Source organism: Spermophilus citellus (assembly GCF_964194105.1).
Source record: "Spermophilus citellus genome assembly, chromosome: 16".
Taxonomy (NCBI): domain Eukaryota; kingdom Metazoa; phylum Chordata; class Mammalia; order Rodentia; family Sciuridae; genus Spermophilus; species Spermophilus citellus.
Window position 1 is genome coordinate 38,159,661 of NC_138196.1, and position 18,045 is coordinate 38,177,705.

Below are 18,045 nucleotides of genomic sequence, written 5' to 3' on the forward strand. Positions count from 1 at the left end.
GATATATATATATATATATAAAGATATGTGTTACACCATTGTTTGTAGTGGCAAATTAAAAAAAAAAGAACAAAAAGGGAAACATTGAATGTCCATGCAAAAGGAATTGGCTGAATAAATTTTTTTTATAAAGCCACATCAAGGGGCTATTCATATTTTATTAATAATGGCTACCAAATTTATTTTATTTTTTCCATGTTGGGGATCAAACCCAAGGCCTTGATCATGCTTATGTAAGCACTCTACCACTGAGTTATATCCTTAGTCCTGTTTATATTTTGAAATTGAGTCAAATCTGTATCTATGGCCTGAAGAAATACCTGATACATTAAGGATGAGAAACAAACTTCAGAATAATGTATAGTATATATACATTAAAAAACAAAACTCATAGCCTTTGTAATTATGTATGTTTCTACAGTACAAAAAAAAAGTATGGAAGAAATCCATACGAGGCTGTGAACATGGGTGGGGATTTTCGTTTATCTTTGCCTACTTAGACTTGATATAGGTAAATACTGATTTTTTTTAAAGCTAAAAAACTAATTGCAACTGACAACAGAAATCTATCTATACTTAGATTTCACTCCCAGACCCCACTCAAGTTTTCCAAATGCTTTATTTTCCAAAAAGTTTCCTTTCTATGTTATAGATCAAGTTCAATTTCCTTCTTGACATTTCAATGAGTCTGAATTTTTCATTGTTTGGACTCTACTTCATACACACTATTCTGTAATAAACACAAAAACTATCGTATAGTTTAAATATGTCTACCATTCACCTTCACCTGTGATTTTTTTTTCTACATGATTTTTTCCTTCAGGAAAATATTAATTTAGCAGAGCCAAATATAAAAACTACATATAGCTCATCCTAATCCAATCAGAGGTGATAGATAAGCACAACAGTATGAAATACTAGGGCAAAGAAATATGAGCATAGAAGCCAATCCTGTTAATTCAGTGGTTTTCAATCTTGGCTGAACAGCAGAATTAGGAAGCTTTTTAAAAAATACCTATGCTTGAGCACCACTTCTAGAGATTATAATTGAACTGGCTCTGGTATAGGTACTCACTCTGTTTCAAAGGCTGATAAAAATGTGCAAAAGATGATAAAAATGTGCAATTGAAGTTAAGAACCAGTTTTGTTTTTAAATACTTTTCAAACTTCTCCCAACTTTTTACAAAGAACATTTCCTTCATCAGTTATTTTAAGGCAAGTAAATACATTTGGGAAAGCTAAAATCTACCAATAAGTTAATGCCAGTTCACCATCCATAATTTATATTATCCCCAGGATAACTTTTGATGCTAAACTTAAAATTTCTCAAAGTTATAGGTATACAATTAAGAGTCCTTCATATATCAAAAGCATATTTGTAGCCTTACCCTAATATATAATCTATTATAATCTATTATTAATCTGGGAGACAATGATTTTATAAAACATCTTAGGGCCCCAAATATCATGTTAGAAAACTAAAGTGCCAACATTGCTCAATCAATTACTTCAATGTTATTGGACAATCAGTCAATTAATGAATTCCAATTCTTCATGCTAACCTTTACAAGTATGTAAAATATTCATCATCACATTGATAAAATAAAATACAGCTTGAAATATTTCCCATTCAAATTTAGTATCTGAGAACAATAACATTCCCCACAGGAAAAATGTCAACAAAATTTGAAAGGGATTCATTAACAAAATGAAATATTTATTTAGTACATGTAATATTACAGCATATAAGACAAGATTCTATACTTTGGACTCTTACTGCAAATTTACACAAAAAATATTTTAAAACAAAGGGCATTTTATATTATTTAAAATGGTCAGTCAGCATTAAGAAATAATTGTCTATATATATCTAAAAGTGCTGACTATATAAGCATATATTTTCAAAGACACCTACACTGATGCATTAAAAAAAATACTTTCACCTAGTGAACACATTCTTAAGCAATACAGAGGAAAATGAAAACTTAGGTCTACCCAAAAACTGGCACACAAATGTTCACAGCAACTTTATTTGTAACAGCCCCAAACTATATAAACAATCCAAATGTCCCATAATGGGCAAATGGTTAAACTACAGTACATCTCCACCAGAGAATATTCCTCAGCAACAAGGACTATTGACACACACAACTAGTATGGTTCTAAGGGTACTATATTAAGTGAAAAGAGCCAGCCTCCAAAGGTCATATACTGCATGATTTCATTTATATAATATTTTCAAAATGACAGAATTATAGCAATCTAGAACCAATTTGTGGTTACCAGTGGATGGATGAGGGACAACTATAAAGGAATAGCAAGGGGAAGCCTTGAGGTGGTGGTAGATCAATTGTTTTGATTGTGGTGATGTTTACTCAAATCTATATATGATCAACTGCACAGAACTACACACACACACACACACACACACACACACACACGCACACAAATGAGTGTATATAAGCTAGTGAAATCCTAATAAGTTTTGTGGATTAAACCAATGGCAATTTTCTTGTTGTGATCTCATACTTCTGCTACTTTGGGGGCAGATGAGGTAAGCAAAAGGGACATAAGATCTCTATTTGTGCAACTTCCTGTGAATCTGTAATCATTTTAAAACAAAAAGTTAAAAAAGATGGCTGGAATATTTCCAGAGTATTTACTGTGTACCCAGTACTACAGTTTATCTCATTCAACTTAATAAACAATAGATGAGGTAGATGCTAATATCCTCACTTTTCAGATGAGGAAACTGAAGGACAAAGAAGATAAGAAATTCAATCAGTCACAAAGCTGGTTTTCTTGAGAAAACTTCAAGAGAGTTTAAGAAAAGTAGGATAATTCTGAAGCAAAGATTTTAAGAAAAAGGTATTTTTGCATCAAGAAGAAATTTTTAAAGAACCTTAAAATAGTGAGAGAAGGTGAAATGCTAGAGCTAAATCTTTAAAAACCCATATTCACAGCATACTATGCTAAATTATATCTTCTAAGAATCTAAAATGCATAATGTACCTTAGCCTAGGATACCTGAATATGCTTGACCTGAGATGCATTTGAAAATGGTTATTTTTATTACTCTTTCAACTTTCATTCAGAAACAAGAAGAAAATTAACACACGATTTCTCTTCTTAAAAGATGTTAATTGAATGGGAGTAGATAAAAGTGAGCCAAAAATCTGAAATAACTTAAAAAAAGTACTCCAAATGGAAGAAAATAAAACTCACTGACTATAACATAGCCTACTGATGAAAGAAAATGGCAAGACAAAGGAAAGTCAACAATTATCAAATGCAAGGTAGAAGAGTCTAAATCAGATTAAAAACATGAATCTGCATGTACTAAATAATATCAGCAAGCAAAATAAATGTCTATTTGCAGCAAAACAATTTTAAATAAAACCATGCAGACAAGATTGGTTTCAGTCTCACACAGAAAAAAAGCAAAATTTCTGTTTTTCACCCCATCTCCAATTTAAATCATTGTATATTTTAACAACATGTCAAAAACCAGAGGCAATCCCAGGATAAATTCAATGGATTATTAAGAAGTTTGTTACTCTGGTTGTAAAGCCTCTGAGACAGAACTGTTTTTGTAGAGAGAAATAGCATCTCATTTAATTTGAAAGACCAAGTGAAACCCCAAGAAGGCAATATTGAAGACACTGGGAAAAATTAATCACCCTTTTAAGGTGTAGACAATCTAGTAATCCACATAATGTGCTGCTTGAAGAGAGTAAGTGCTGCCTGGTTCGCCCTTGGGATCACCTCTGATATCAAGGATATTCCTTCCTCTTAGGTCTTCTTACTAGCAAATGCAAATACTTATATTGACATCAATATGTTGTTTTCTTAGAAGCATTGTAAAATCCCAACTCAGGATATAGCAGGTAGGAATCTTAACTTGATATTCAAAAATATTTCCATGGTGGATCTGGAGTGGAATGGCCATACCACTGTACTCCCATCCATGGCTTCAGTTAACATGAAAAATCTGAAAAATAATTCTTGTCATCATAGGTCCTTGGAACTTCGTCCTCACTCACAGAGAGTTAAGATGAAAAAAGCATATACATACAGTTAGGAGACATCTGTTATATATTCTTTATAATTCTCTACTTCTGAAGGGCTTGTCTAAGAGGTTAATTTGTTTCTTCTAGGTAAGACCCTCAGACATCAGACTTTAAGAAAAGCCAAAATCCAAGCCATTCTGTCTGGTGGACAGTATCTTTAATTTCTGGGAGATTATACCAAGGAACTGTATTTCCACTACTGTCAGATTCTAATCTATAGGAAACATAAATTTTGGAAGTTTTCGTAACTAAATATCCTCCTTGAATTGGAATATTTTTAGGTGTGGTAATGAGATGCAGTTATGCTTTGAGAAATTTTCCATTCTGAATATATTACTTATAAGTGAAGTGATTTAATATCTGATATTTGCTTCAAAATAATATGTGGTAGAAACTGAATATGAGTTTTTGACAAGATTGGCCAAAATCATCATGATAAAGCTGGGTGATAGGGATATGAAATTAATTATACAATTTTGTCTTCTTTGGATATGTCTGAAAATTTCCAACATAGAAAGTTTGTATATCCTTCCTTGTATAGGATATAAAACATACCCATATAATAAGGAATACTGAGAATTATGCAGAAATCCAGATTCTCTGAAAGCTTCCAGGCCAAACATCTCATCTAGTAAGTTTCTTATTTCTAAAATGCAGAACTAGGACATGATGATTTCTGTAAGGTCACTGTCTTCAGAATACTGGTTTGTTTTTTTTTTCACCCTCTGTTAACTGTATATAGCAACTGATTCTACATTGAGAGGGCACAGGTCTTGAGATAAGGTATGACGTCAAGCAGCTCAAGAACCACAGATACCACCATCAGCTCTGATCACAAGAGGAAAAAAAAAAAAAATAGGGAGCTAAGTGACTACAGTCATTTGGGGGAAAAAAATGTATTTTCCACACGTATGGTGAAAATGCTCACTCCTCAAAAATCTGCTTAAGATATATTTCAGTCTCATATCACATAAAATGTAAAATGGCCAGACCCTTTAATACAATAACTTTTTCCTAAATACAATATCTAGACAATATTATCATAAATGTCTTCTGAAGACTGCTTATCAAAGTACTGTTTATAATAGTGAAAAAATCTGATACCTAAATTACCACCAAACCAGATGGTTAAGTAGGTTATGGTACATTCTTACAATGTAACTCCATGAAGCTGTTTTAAAAATGAAGATATAAATCCATAATCATAGGGGTATATGGCAAAGGGACACAGAAACCAACAGAGCTCTGAATGGCCAAAGCTATAAAAAATTTGAGCAATAATTTTGGATAACCCAAAGTATAAATAAATATCCATTAGTCTATACTGACATAACTGATTTAATAAGTAAATGACAGAGGATAGATAAATCTCCTGGACAGAAGAAATTACCTGCGCAGAATAATTCCAAATAATATATGTAGATACTCTGCCCTAACTGTGGGTTGCCAAGAGAAAACATGTAAAAGGGAGAAAAAAGGGGAACTTCATAGTGGGCAAATCTGACAAACACTATTCCAGCAAAGTCATTAGAGTCAAAATCAACATTCACCTTTGAAATGAAGTGATGAAAATGTCCTTTTACCTATATGATCTCCCTACCCCAAATTCCTAACTCTAGTCTAACCATGTTTCCTCCAGGAAGACTAATACAAGTCTCAACTGAGGAACATTCTACAAAAACATCTGGCTAATGCATCTCAAAACTGTCGAGGTCATAAAAAAAATAAGTCTGAGAAACTGCCATAGACAAGTGGAATCTAAGGAGATATGATGACTAAATGTAGCATGGTTTCTTGGGATCAGATACTGGGACAGAAGATATGAGGTAAAAATTAAGGAAATCTGAATAAAGTATAAACTTTCGTTAATAATAATGTATTGATATTTGTTCATAACATTAATGTAAAATGTTAATAATAGAGGAAACTGGATGTGGAGTATATCAGAACTCTCTATACTACCTTTGCAACTTTTTTTGTAAATGTAGAACTTTCCTAAAAGAGGTTATTTTTAGAAAGTGAGATTTAAAAAAAAATATTTTTAGTTGTAGATGGATACAATTTCTTTATTTTATTTATTTATTATTATGTGGTGCTGAGGATTGAACATAGTGCCTCACACGTGCTAGGCAAGTGCTCTACCACTGAGTTACAGCCCCGGAAAATATTTTAAATGAAGATATAGACTTATAATATCATCGAAGTGTGGCCAAGATAAAATAAAGAGTTATAACATGTATATTATGAACCTATTTGCTTTGAAAATATATGCATATGTATTTATAAATCAAAAGTCACGAAACCAGGCTGGCAATGCAGCTCAGTGGTAGAACACTTGCCTGGCATGCCTGAGGCCCTGGGTTCAATCCCCAGCACCACAAAAATAACAACAACAAAAAAGCCAGGAAACCATATATCCAAGACGTTAAACTCTGATGGTAGAATTGTTAGTGATTTTCACTGCTTTTTTATTCCTTTCTGTGTTATCTGTTTTTGGTTTTTCATTAAGCAATGACTACTCTTAACACTGAGCCTCATTACTTCTAAAATCAGGAAAAAAAGTTTTTTATTTTGCTTTCTTTTCTTTTTGGGAAAAAAATATGTGTACAAAACAGAATTAACAGAGTACTCCTTAACACAAAACAATATGCATTTATAAGACAGCCAAATTTTTAAAGGTAAAAGTTTAAAAAGTTAATACAGAAAAGTGATTGAAAGACTGGGATTTCATTAAAGTCCTGGTTTTATCACTTACTGTCACTGGACAGTTGCATAGCCTTCCTCAATTTCCTCATTTATTCAATGTTCTACAACAAAACTATTGATCTGCAGAACTCCCCTAAATTTTTTTTTTTACTTATCCATATAAACATATATTGTATATTATATATGAACATGTATATTTCTTTACAATAAATTTTATTAGAAAATCACATAATAGCAAGAATTAAGGTATGTCATGAGCCTGACCATACAGGTGACTATTATTGTTGACAATAATAATTTTTAAAAATCCAGGTACAAATAAAACACTAAGAGGAAAAAGTTTCTCAAAGAATGTAACTGGGAGCAAAGACATAACCAGTACCTCAGCTCATTCTACTCATCTGCAGAAATTTCCCAAACATTTCTGCAAGCTAGACATTCATTGTGGCAATTAAACATGCTATTGTTAACATGACCACAGCACTACTGAGAATCTTCCAGTGAACACAAATGAAAGCCACTTTTCATAATCAGCTTAAACTAGCTTTCAAATATTAATGCACATTTTTCCTTCTATGGGAATACAGATTACCTATGAATATAATGTCAACATAAATTAATACCAGCTATAAAATACATACTAAACTTATTTAAGCTTCTAAGTTATAAATAAAATAAAACTTTTTAGAAAGCAGTTTTAAAAGAAACATATTTTTAACTTTATTAAAATCTTGAGTTACTATTCTAGCTCAATATTGTCCTCCCTCAGTAGGAGGGATATCAAAATCTGTGGATATCAAAATCTGCAGATAGTCAAGTTCCTTATATAAAATGGTATAGTATTTGCACACATCCTCTTATGTATTTTAAATATTTAGGTTACTTATAATACCTAATACAATGTAAATTCTATGCAAATAGTTGTTATATAGCTTAGGGAATAATGACAAGGAAAAAAGTCTATACATGTTCAGTACAGAAACAATTTGTTATTTTAAAAAATATTTTTTTTGGCTGGGGATATGGCTCAAGCGGTAACGTGCTCGCCTGGCATGCGCGGGGCGCTGAGTTCGATCCTCAGCACCACATAAAATAAAAAGATGTTGTGTCCACCGAAAACTGAAAAATAAATACTAAAAAAATTCTCTCTTTTTTTTTATATAATTGATCAAGTTAAGGAGGAGTGTGGAAACTTATAATTTTTGCAATACAAAGTCTTTTTTTTAAGAGAGAGTGGGGGGGGGAGAGAGAGAGAGAGAGAGAGAGAATTTTTAATATTTATTTTTTAGTTCTCGGCGGACACAACATCTTTGTTGGTATGTGGTGCTGAGGATCGAACCCGGGCCGCACGCATGCCAGGCGAGCGCGCTACCGCTTGAGCCGCATCCCCAGCCCTTCTCTCTCTCTCTTAAAAAAAAAAAAAAAAAAAAAAAAAAAAATATATATATATATATATATATATATATATATATATTTGATCCAGAGTCAGCTCAATCTGTGGATATGGAACTACTGGATATGGAACCAGCAGATACAAAGGTTGACTGTACTGATATTTTAAAATTACCCCAATTAAAATATATATAGAAAACTACAAGAGATTAATTCAATCACACTATGAATTTTTTAAAGGCCAAACAACCCAGGGTAGAAGAATCATTTTTCCTAACCTGATATATCAATATGGTCTAGGCAACAGGTCAAAAATCGGGTAACTTAGGAAGATAATCAAACACAAAATAATATTGAATGATTGTGCCAATTTCTTCTACACCAGAAATGTAAATTGTTCAGTCAGGGTCTGTTCAAGAAACTGATTTAAATAATACCTTTTAAAGTAACAAAAAAAGTAACTTTGCTCCAGTCTCAAAAAAAAACATATACATACTCCAACAAATACACTCAGGTTGGTATATATATAAAAACCTAATGCCACAACCGTATGAAAACTTTATCTAATTTTTCACTCCAAGTTTCTGGCATTAGGTTTCTGGATAGTAGTCATTACAAAGACCTATTCCAATGATGGTGACATTCTTCCTGCTAAACTGCCTTTAGAAGTGTGTAGTACATTTTTTTCAAATATGCTCAACTGCTACAAATTTTAACTTCTAGGAGAATGCACTTCAGTTATGAGGAGACACCAAAGTCACTGAAAGATAGCTAAGTAGATCAAGCTAAATAAACTTTTGGTTATGAAAAAGAGAATGAAAAGAAAAGGGATTGATTATAAGGTACTATTGCTATTTTTTTAAAAAAAAATAACAAAACCTTAAAAGCAAAAACTATAAAATGGAAATTCTAAGCATTTCTGAGCAGCCACATTATCTCTGTGGTTCTGAGTTAACTCCCCAAAAAGAATTTTCTTTTTTCCTATTCCATGTTCTGTCCTGGCTGTTTTTTCTCCAAATTCTAAACAATAACTGAATAAGGGACCATACTGGCATCTCATACAGATTATCTCATTTAATCTATATGTCAACACTACTAGATAATATCATTTTACAAATGAAGAAACTGAGGCTGAATGTTTTGAATAACTTGCCTGATCCACACAGGTAATAAGGGACAAATTACTACCTCACGTTAAAATGTATATACATTTACCAAGTATACACTTATATTCCTGATTTTTGTTTATGTCTCTGAACTCTGATCCCTTAGCTTGTTACTATAAGTGCATTTGCCACATATTTTTTTTTTCAGTTTAAAAATAAGAATTACATCTTCATATGTAGACCTTTGGTTGCTATTACAATCATTCACTTATTAACATTCCCTACTCAATTATAGCTTCCAGAGACAGTAGGCCATTCCTTATTCATCTCTACAGTCCCAAGACACAGAAAAAGACTTAGCATACCTACGAATTCCTTGTTAGTAACCTAACTGTGGTGCCGAGGACTAGCTGCTGAAGTGTGGTGACTCTCTCTGCACCACTACTGGACACTTAGTTGTTCTCTCAGCTCCCAGATACCTGACCACCACCGTCACAGGGAGGGCTTAGGCAAAAAGAGTATTCAATATGACCAGTTCCTGGTTGTAGGGATATTCTTAATATCTTATTACCATGATATGTGATATATAGTTTTTCTTTAAGTTGAAGAACGACACTCAAATCAGTCAGCCTCTAACAGTTCAAACACATTATAAAAACCAAATTACAGCACATTCATAAATAAGAACATACAGAGGAATAATGGAAAAATAGGAGAAATGTAAATCAACAAACAGTATAAAATAAAGTCTCCCCACAAGCTATCTTTTCATTATAATACAACTAGAGTCCTAAGCGGCAAGACCACACAATTTATGTTTTCCCACACATGAAACTAGAGTCAGTTGTTAATAGCACTTTGGGAATGTAACAGTATAATTACAAAATGACACAAGTTAATATTTAAGGAGACATCATGTCTTTCAAAAATAAAAGGAACAGTTGCAAGATTAAGTCCTTTTTTTAACAATAAAGTTCTTAGAACTTAAAAGGAAATGCAAAACAATGCAATCATAAAACTAGTTAATGAAATTACTGGAACTTTTTATTCTTTTAGGGGACGTTTTACCTAATAAATGTTAAAGCTGTGGTTTCAGTTTTCTTTCCATTTCTAAAAACTCTTAATTAATAGAGTCCTTTTCTACTAGTACTTACCTTTCTCTTTCTGTTCTTCCCATGCCCCACCCCAAACTTGATTTGGCTATTCTTTAATCTTTTAAAAAAACAGGAGTAATAAATTCTCTAACTCTTGACCAAAGAGTTAAAATGACAGTACCATATGACTATCTGAACTCTTGAAAGGAGTATTAATCTTCTAGAATACCAATTTAATTCTTAGAAGTAGAAAATACAGGAAGCTTAATGTTCTAAGAAAAGTTAATAATAATTGATTCATCCTGGCTACTCAGGAAATACTTGGCAAGGATCTGTGTTCTATGCAGAGACTGACAACAATCCATCTAGTAATAGCTATCACACAGGGACAAGGGAAATAGAAAAGAGCTCATGGAGTAAATGCACAATGACTAAAAAGTACAGGAAGAAAATATTAATTTGGTGCTGAGAAGCAACAAAGCTAGATGACACAGAGGACAGACCAGTAAGCTACACAGACAGAAATAAATCTAAGACTGAGGTGCTAGAGGAAATGGACCATCACAGGGGATGAGAGTAAAGTACAAGTGGACAAGAGGTAAAACAGGCAGGAGCCAAGGATGACAGGTACTGAGTTATAAGAGATAACACAAAAGACTGAAAGTAGCAGATGGGGAAGGAGGTATACTCATCTTAAGAAAGGGTAAAGAGAAGAGAAAACATTTTCAATGGGAGGCTAAATTGTGGAAGTAGGCAAATAACAAAGAAATCAATCAAGAAATTCTAGACAGAAGAGGGTAAAAATGTGGAAGTGGGACAAAGTAGTAAGTAGATAGGACAGAAGATGAAAGAATTAAAAGAACGAAGTAACAAAAACAGGCCTACTGGGGTAGGAAATAGTAAAGCTAAACAAATGCTTTATGGAATTTTGCTTCATTAAATTTTGTTCTTTTTCTTCCTATTGGGTAAAACTTGATTCACAAGAGCAAAAACTTTCCTTAATTTATAGAAGAGAAAATTATTGATACTCATCATCAATTATAGGGTCATAACAAGTAAAAAAAGAAAAAGACAATATAATTTATTTATATCAAGTATTGTTAACGCTAGCCAACAACCTAATTTCCTACTGAAGTGTGTATCTATACATTAATGACCTTACTGACGACTGTTTCATTTAGTTAGAAAAGCTTGCTTTCTCTCTCTGCATTTTGGAGAAATCCCTGTTCCTTACTGTCTCCATCAACACACAAAAGGCAAGGGTAAGAAGGTAACACATCAACATCACTAAAAGAAGTTTGATGGAAATTTAATACAAGGGTTAAAATATTTTACTTGCTTTAAATTTCTACCACTCATTATTCTGGTTTTCCAGACAGATAATGCAAAACAGAAATCACCTTTCATTTCCATTTAGAAAATAAGAGCAACAACAAAACACTGAATGAGAACATAAAAATAGAAAAGAGCAAAGCTAAAAAGAATGGAAATTATTCTATTCTTGAACCTGAAAAATAATTGGGGTAGAATAGCAACCAAAGGTTTACATATGAAGATGTAATTCTTATTTTTGAACTGAAAAAAAAATATGATAATCAGACCATCTGTGCCAAAAACTTTTTCAAGAAATATACAGGCATCTACAAAGGCTAGGAGAAGATAAAGAAAGATGAAACTAAAGTCATAATGAATATGAACAAGAAGCAGCACATCATTATATAAAGAAACAATTTATCCACACTTCACACGCTTTAGTGACTATTTGATAAGAGTCAATTTCAGAAGGGCCTAAATTCCACCGAATGGTTCCTATTTCCCCTAATGTCATTTCTCTATCCACACAGGAAAAAAAACAAAAACAAAAAAAATCTCTGATCATAAGCAAATTACCAGCTATTACCCTAATGGAAAATAATACACAAAAAGTGTTAACAAAGATAATGTAAGACACACATAAAGAAATGTGCTAGAATCTTGTCATTTCTATTTTCAGAACTATCTTCTTTCAGCTGCTCAAAAATCCTAAATGGCATTGGAGTTGCTTCTTGAAATGTAATTCTTCAGTTTTTTTTTACCATATTCTTCCACAAATATTTTAATGAGTCACTGGGCCATTCAGTCCACTCACAGGCATCTGACACATAATTTACTTCTGGAAATGGCTGCCACTCCAACAGGCTTTGGAAGGCTTCTTGAAGAAATAAAGCTGGTCTGTTGGTCTCTATTGAGGACATGCTGAAACTAGGATTATCTCTCATATTCAAAGATGACAAAGAAGCCAATCGTACTCTGTTTCCAAGGAAAGATGCCTTAAAAAAAGAAAGAGTTAAAAATCAACCAGATTAAAAAAAATTCTAATAATGCCATGCAAACTCTTACACAACATTATATTTTAGGTGATTAAAAAGTAAATAATTCCCAACAAGAAATTTTAATGTTTCACTTCAGCTTTAAAAATACAATTAGGAAAAAAAAAAACTTTTTAAAGGGCACCACAGGATAGACAGTCAAAATATTATAAATAATCAATAATTCCTGAAAATAATAATTAAAAAAAGCACTGGTTACACTGGATGGAAATTCTGGTGATAGCCTTTTCAATCTTTACCATGGTCTGATCAGAAGACAAGATTTTGACAAAATACTACTTTTCTGCCTTTGTATATTAATTGGAAATAGTATGCCCAAGCGTGCTTTATATTCAGCTGTAAAATGAGCTATGGAATTGATGACCTGAAAAGTAGGCAATTTGGCTCTTCAGAGCCAAAATTCTGGAATTATGTAGTATCTGGCCATAAAATTTTGGTACAAATGAACTAGCTGTAGGTAAGTCATTTAACTCTGCCCTGATTGTCTTATCTATAAAATACAGGGTTAGTTCTTTTTATAGGCAGGAGAGGCACTAGAATCACCTCAAGATGGTTTAAAATACAGACACACAGATCTGATGCAGCCCTACTGAATCTGAATCTCTGAGGTAAAGCAAAGAGACTTGTAAATTTTATAATAAATCCTGGGTCACTATGATGTACACTCCTGGTTAATATACTAGCTATGTTTAGGATCCAGTTCTAGAGCCTAAAATTCATAAAATGGGATAGTAAAGATTTCATGACATTATCCTAGTATCATTAAAGGGAGAGACTGAAAAATCAAGTCTGATGTGCCAAAACTGGATGAATACTTGCATACAGATTATTTTAACTCAATTTTTCCAAATTAGTTCCTCAGACATTAAAACAGAACACAAACTTTGGGGCAATATTTTATAATAACTTGCTTCTACGTAAGCCATCACATGTTAAAATGATAGCAGCATGGCAGTTCTTCACTGTCTCAAATTATGAAGCAACACCCAAGAACAACAAATGACATAACATCCTTCCCAGTAGAAACGATTTATAGTACAGAGTACTATACCTGCAAAGTGTGTGTCCACCCTGGCTGCTAACCAGGTTTGTGACCCATGCTTCATTCAAGGGCACTTCCTCCTCTGATTCCTGGACAGCGGTGGGGTGATATGTGCACTTCCCTAACTGTGGAGTCATTTAGATTCAGTGATTGCTGATGCCCGATGTCCCCCAAATTATATTGTCAGTTCCAATAAAAGGAATATGCAACTGGACTTTCAGAGAATATAATTTTTTCTTCATCTTGCTGGGTTTTGTTTGCAGCCCTCATCTAATTGCACATGGCTTCCAACTGACTTTACTCCAGGCCTGTCACCAAATCAACAGCACAATTTTACATTTTTTTTGCACCAAAAAAAAAAAAAATATTACATGGTTAAAAGTCTACTAACCAATAGTGTTCTCTATTATAGCTCAATACAAGCTGAAAAAGTTGATCAAAATTCCATGAAAGGACAAAGCAAATGGACAAAAAAGGAAACCATCAGTAACACCAACATCATGATAAATTATTAAGATTTTAAATCCAGTAAATGTTTAAAGAAAAAAAAAGGCAGTAAGATATCAAATGTTGCCTAGTATTATTTTATTTGGTGTAAGTTTTTCAACACTACATTTCTAACAAAGTCATTGTCCTATGTTCTGGTGAATCATTATTCTAGAATTCAATAGCTGTAAAGAATTCAATTCCTTACTCAGTTTTGAGATACAAAATTCTCTCCCTGTCTTTAGTCATTTCCACACACAGTGTTCTCTTGGCCAATTCATCATCAACCTCTTCTATATGGAAAAATTAGCATTGTTTCTGCAGCCCAGAGCCAGTCCAGAACCACTGCAATCTTTTATGCTACCTTGAAATTTTAAAAAGAGAATCTTTTACAGCTACAAAATAGTGAAACTTTTAGATTTCCCTCTTTGACGTATAAAGTAAAACATTCCAGAGAAGCCATGAGAACTCTGAAGAGCCAAACTGCCTACTTATTACTTACATCATGATCTTGAGCTAGAAACAATTACTTTGCTGTGCCTCTGTCTCCTCATTTGAAAAACAGGGTCATGATTATATCTACTTCAAAGAATTGCTGTAAGATTCAAACAAATGAACATGTAAAGGGATTGGGGCAGTAGCTGGCACATTTTAAGCACTACATAAATGTTTGCTATTACTGCTTTATTTAGCTCCAAACTCTCATACTGCTTCACATGTGCATACAAGGTTTACCCAACTAACAATGCCTATGCTTTTAAATATCTTTGATGTTTTCCCATGGTAACTAATACTCACTCAATAAGTACACACAAACCTACTCTCTCTATATATTATACTGGATACCAAGGCAGTTCTCAAAAATGGGACTGTATAGATAAATAGTCCTTGGTCTTGGGGAGCTTCTATTTTGGGCGAGGAAACAAACTATATGAAATACTTCCGTAACAATACAACATCAAGTAAGATTAAATGCCAAAGAGTGTGATATAAACAGGTAACATTCAAAGAGCTCAAGGTGGGCTGCAGACTTGGCAGAAAAGGTAAGGCTGGAGAGGTCCTACAACAAAAGGTATGCAGGACCTTCACTAAAAGGAAGAGTATCCCAGTGCACTATTCATACCACAAATATTTAACTCTCATCGTGCATAAGTCAAGCTCTGTTCTAGGACCTTGGGATAAGGCAATAAGAAAGACAGAAAAAAATTATCTGCATTCTGGGAGCTTAAAGGGCACTCCATAGAAGAGCCAAGTTTTGCTCTGATTTGTTTTTTTCTGGTGCTGGGAATGGCAACAAGAGCTTTACCACAGAGCTACATCCCCAGCCTGAGGCAAGTTTTGAAATGAGAAATGAGAAGGGTTTGTCTTCCTATCACAAGAAACACAGCATCACTTAAATGCCTTGTGGACAGGAGCCCATATTTTTACTAAGTCATTAAGACTTTCCAACAGTGACAAACATAAATGGTTGTTGTTAAAAATTCAGTAATTTTTCACATACTTTAATACACTATACTCTAAATCTGTTCCACTGTTTATAAAGCACACTAAGGACATATTCTCCATATTTCTTAATACAAATAACAAAAGAAATTTACAAACATATATAATTATTACCAGGATAGGTTTTGTTAACAGTTCCTAAATTTTTCCCAAAGAAAGCCTCATAATGCTTTGCTTGTATACTTTTCTGCTTTAGAGTATTCCTTACCTCCATTTTTTCCCTTTATTTAACTTCATCTACCAGAGACGTGCCCACAAATATCAAAGCTGGGATAGTGCCTATAGTAGTGTGTGGTGGCAACAATCCCAAAGGTTAAGGATTCACTCCAAAAGAAAATATGTGCATCTTTTTCTTCTTAAATCAATCCATGGATGACAACTACCCATTCATTCCCTTCCCAAAGACAATACCTTCAGTAAAGAACCCTGTTAGAAACACTGACTGACAAAGATTTCTCAGTCTTTTCCTCTTTCCAATGATGGACCACTAGAATCTTTTGATAGGAAGTTCCAATATGCTTTAATCACAAATACACACTTCTCCAACTCTCCAAACCTTCCAATAACATCTACTCTCACAATATGCAAATTGTTAGGCCCCACTCTCATTCTCAGGATTTTGCAACTGTCATTCCTATAAAAATTATCAAAGCTGCTAAAACTATTTAATTAAATCCAATCAAAACCTTAATTTCTTAATGCACAAAGTACTAACCTCAATAGTGAATGTTTAAGATAGTTAAAGGCAAGCTAAAAATCAGGCACATAAATCTTTCACAACTACCTACACTGCAGATTAATCTAAGTCCTAACATTATATGCCAAATGAAATTGTGCAAGACTCCAACAAAGTAATAGCCAGATCACTGTTTCTTTACTTCGGTATTGGAAAATTAGCCTTCAGGCTTCATTATGTCACTTGTTTACTCTTAATTAAGAATGCCACTTAGAAATTAGGTATGAAAAGAAGAGGCCATAAAGGCTTTCCTAAAATTTACCTTTTTTCCATGTCAGTGCATAGTCTGTTCATTGGGTGATATTATATAATAGGAACTTGGATTATAAGAGATGTGCTTTGGAAATTATTGAATACCCAAATAAAAGGACTAATTTCAGTCCTATGAAATTTTAAAGCCAATTTTTAAAAACACATTAATTTACTCTGATCCTTTTTATATTGCCAGCACTCTTATTTTACAAAAGTAGATATAAACCTCTCATGTACATATTTCACATATGGACACATTCAAATCAAACTCATGTATTCAAATATTTGGAGCAACCTATGCTTTTGTTTAAAAAAAAAATTATCCCTGAGATAAAGCATCTAGACCTCTTGGCTCAGTATGCAACACTGCCTATTTTTTGTTTCTCATTTTCCAATTTTATAGTCAAACTAAGTGGTTACAAACTAATAAATGCTAATATAAATAAAGCTGTTATGCTATTGTACCAAGTAACGGTCTTAATCTTGTCAGAGGCGAGCTTAATTGTAGCAGAAGCTCCACAAAGGCCAGAAGAATATAACCTCTACAACCTCAACATAGTTTTGTACGAATTATAATTAGCAGTCAGCTGATCTGAAGAACTTGCTCAAAAACGACTTCAAGCACGTGGGCAAGTGGCCCTTTATTTGCAAGGCTGCACCAACCACTGAAATCTGATCACTCCAATACTGATTCTGAAATTCTACATGAATTCATTACCTGTCTCATGTTGGAAAACACGTTTTTCAAGTCACTACACCTTTTTCCCCCTAAATGCAGCAGTCATTTAAGCTAACAATCCTAACTCTACAGCATCCTGGCCACATCCAGTTTTTCAAACATTCCAACCTGTCTCAGCCACGCACCGTTTATTATGAGCAGGGTAAAAGGAAAGGCAGTGTGGATAGCACACGCTTCTTCTGAAAGAGTACACGTAAATATTAAAAGTAACCCTACGGTCTCTTGGGGAAAAAGAAAACCTCCGAGTGCCCCATCTTAACCTCAGCTCGCTGGACAATGCACCTTGCCCCCTCCCACGCCGAGTCCCGCGGGGCGCCAAGGCTGGCGAGAAGCTGCGCGGAACTCCCGGTGATGACCCGTCCCCGCTACTTCCCGCCCGATTTTGCGAAGGCGCGGCACAGCACACGACGACCAGATCCACGCGGACGAACAGGCGCGGAGCCCAAACCCACCGCCGCGGGGCCCTAGCGCCGGGCCGGGGGCGCGCGGAGGGAGGGGCACTGAGGGAGGGGCCCGCGGGGCGCGGCGACGCCGCGGGGGTGGGAAGGGC

At 34.0% G+C, this 18,045-nt stretch overlaps 1 protein-coding gene across 6 annotated transcripts in view; it reads right to left on the minus strand.

The window, feature by feature from the left end:
- Window positions 1-18,045, minus strand: part of SLC20A2 (solute carrier family 20 member 2) — a 106,992-nt gene that overhangs the window by 88,693 nt on the left and 254 nt on the right. Inside the window, exons 1-3 of one of the 6 annotated variants that reach the window (XM_081269259.1) lie at window positions 17,756-18,041; window positions 13,789-14,087; window positions 12,497-12,677 (exon numbers count right to left, since the gene is read on the minus strand). The exons of 2 other annotated variants lie outside the window; for them this stretch is intronic. The gene's annotated coding sequence lies outside the window, so the exon portion shown is untranslated. Of the gene's footprint in view, window positions 1-12,496; window positions 12,678-13,788; window positions 14,088-17,755; window positions 18,042-18,045 lie in introns of those variants that run through there. 3 more of the 6 variants (XM_081269258.1, XM_081269262.1, XM_081269261.1) reach the window with 3 other exon arrangements.